A 3,083-nucleotide genomic window follows, 5' to 3' on the forward strand; every position below is an offset into this window, starting at 1 on the left:
ATGCTCACTTTGGCAGCACACATACTAAAATTGGAATGATACAGAGAAGATTAGCATGGCCACTGCACAGGGGTGACATGCAGATTCGTGAAGCTGTCTGTGTTTTTAAATGGCTATCTGAAATAAAGACTTGAATGCTTGTTGAAAACTGGTAAAAAAAAAATTTTTTTTTTGGCTCTTCTTTTCCTTTGCCTTTCCATATAAATTTTAGAATGATTTTGTTTGTATCTACAAAAAAAAAAAAAATCTTGCCAGAATTTTTATAGGAATTGGATTAAACCTGTGAATCAATTTGGGGAAGACTTGGCATCTTAACTGTGTTAAATGTTCCAACCCATTGATATGGTATGGAAAGTCTCTATGTTTATTTACATCTTTGATTTCTTCATCATTGTCTTGTAGATTTCACTTTTTTATCATTTTCTTTGTGTTTAGAGAACTTCCTTTTGTCATTCTTTTAGGGTAGGTCTCTGGTGACAAATTTTCTTTGAATGTCTTTTTTTTCAATTTTTTAAAATATTTTATTTTGGGGGAGAGAGAGAGAGACAGAGACAGAGAGAGAGAATGAGTGGAAAGGGGCAGAGAGAGAGGGAGACACAGAATCTGAAGCAGGCTCCTGGCTCCGGGCTCTGAGCTGCCAGCACAGAACCCAACACAGGGCTGGAACTCACAAACCAGGAGATCATGACTTGAGCCAAAGTTGGACTCTTAACTGACTGAGCCACCCAGGCACCCCCCTGTTTGAATGTCTTAGGATGTGATTTTCCCATCATTCTTGAAGCATATTTTCACTGGATAGAGAATTCTGGTTTGACTGTTCTTTTGTACTTGAAAAATACTGTATCATTTCCTTTTGGCTTATATACTCTTTGATGAAAAAAATCTGTAATTAATGCTTTGTATCTTTGGCTACTTTTAAGAGTTTTCTTGTCATATTTTAGAAGTTTGATACCATGTGCTTTGGCATGGATGCCTTTGCATATATCCTATCTGGAGGTTACTCTGGGAATGTTTTTCTGCCAAATTTGGGAAATTTTCAGCCATTATTTTTTTTGAATACTTTTTAGCCCCATCTTTCTTATTTTGTGGGTGTCTAATGACACAAATGTAAGATTTTTTTTAAGTTCCATAAATTCCTGAGGCCTTTTCTTGGGAAGGGGGGAATGTCTGTTTCTCTGTTCAGATTGGGTAATTTCTATGTTCTGTCTTCAAATTCATTGCTTATTTCTTCTGTTTCCCCATTCTACTATTGACTCATTGAGGGTTTTTTTGGTTATTAAACTATAGTTCTCAAAGTTTCACTTGTTTCTTCTTTATATCTTATATATCTTTCCTGAGACTTCATATTTTTTTTTCATTTAAGTATGTTTGTAATTATTCAAGAATTTTTATGATGGCTGCTTTGAAATTCTTGTTTGATAATTCTAACATCTGTGCCATCTTGGTGTTGACATTTGTTTTCTATCATTCAGTTTGTGATCTGTTGATTCTTGGTATTCTGTGTGTTTTTTTAATTGAAACTTGGACATTTGGGGTATTATGTTACAAGACTGGATCTTATTTAAAACAGGACTTTTTTGGCACCCTCCTGGTGGATAAAACCTGATACTGCCTTGTTACTGCTGGTGGAAGTAAAAGTCCAGGTTCTTCACTTAGCCACTGTTGATAGCCTGTAATGGTGAAGGAAGGAGCTGTCTGTTGTTATTTATTGCTGGGTAGAGGTGGGAGTTTAGGCTCCCCACTAGGTCTTTGCTGATACCATCCTGATTGGGAGGGGGAGAGGTACTTTATTATTGCTATTCACTTGTATTCCACTGGTGGGATGGTAGCCATGTTACCCTTGAGCAGTGATGAAAAGTTCTAACTTTACTAGCCTCTGATACCACCCAATGGGGAAGGGATAGAGTTTTTTTTTTCCTACAGCATGAGAATGAAATACCAGACTTCTGGTCTTCACTGACTGTGAGGGTGTGCTTCCATGATGAGTGGTAAGGGTCCTGCCTCTCCAGTAGGTTTCTGATACCTCACCAACAAGGAGAGGATGGGGTTCCTTGTTAGTGCTAGTTGTGGAGGAAATTTTGGGCTCAAGATGAACTGAAATTGCTAGCTTCTCACTTGGTCTTCTCTGACATCACCCTGGTAGCAGGGTTTGGAATGCTATGTTATATTCTGGCAAGAGTAGAAGTCTAGGCTGTCTACTTGACTGTTGCTGAAGGGAGTGAGAAGTGGAGGCTACAGTTTTTATCTGTTGTATTTGGCTGGAATAGATTGGTTATTGTCTTCAATTTTTGTCTTGCTTGGATACCCCTTTTCTTGTCTTTTGGTTAGAGAGAGCTTTTTAGAGGGCTTTTCAGTTTTCCCTCTTTTGTTTGTGCTTATTGGTGTTTTCTGAGTTGCCAGCTTCTCTAAAATCCAGTCTAGGGTAGAAATGGGAAAAAGAAAACCCAGTGTACTCATCACTGTATTATTATTATTATTATTATTATTATTATTATTATTATTTTGTCCCAAGTTTCTAGCTAGTCTGGTGTTTTCTTTATATTTTTCAGAGTCTCCTTATATATGGATGAGGTGTGTACAGCCATCCTAGTGGCCTAATCCTCTGTGTAATTTATTTAATTTCTTTAGAGAAAAATCCCTTCCACACTTTTTCCCCCCCCGGGATAAACTTCGGGGAATGGACTGTCCCACATACAGATCACCAGTTAAATCATTTTGTTATTGCCCTTAAGTCTCTTCCTCCATTGTACATGGCTGTCTGCACTCAGGAGAGGCCCAAGTTCTGCCTCAGCAGGTCAGCTGCTTCTGCTGCAGCGTTTTTTATTGTTACCTGTAACTTCTTAGGCTCTGCCTCAGCACTCTTTGCATCCAGAAGTTTCCTGAACTTTTGAATGTCTGTATCTTATCTCTTCAATTTTGGTTTATACCTTTTTATATTTTCTTATATTAACGGAGTCTAAGGAGGGAAAGATTGTGTGTGTGTGTGTGTGTGGTCGGTCTTGAACAGAAAGCCTTGTGAATTCTTAGTTCAACATAAATAAAATTTAATAAGTTAATACTTCTAAAGCATTAATGTGCCAAGG

At 37.7% G+C, this 3,083-nt stretch overlaps 1 non-coding gene across 1 annotated transcript; it reads left to right on the plus strand.

The window, feature by feature from the left end:
• On the plus strand, positions 1-107 carry LOC122220799. The gene has a single exon (XR_006202981.1). It is a non-coding gene; the product is annotated as a U6 spliceosomal RNA (small nuclear RNA).
• The last annotated feature ends 2,976 nt before the right edge of the window (positions 108-3,083 follow it).

The sequence above is a fragment of the Panthera leo genome, chromosome B2, assembly GCF_018350215.1.
Source record: "Panthera leo isolate Ple1 chromosome B2, P.leo_Ple1_pat1.1, whole genome shotgun sequence".
NCBI classification, from domain to species: Eukaryota; Metazoa; Chordata; class Mammalia; order Carnivora; family Felidae; genus Panthera; species Panthera leo.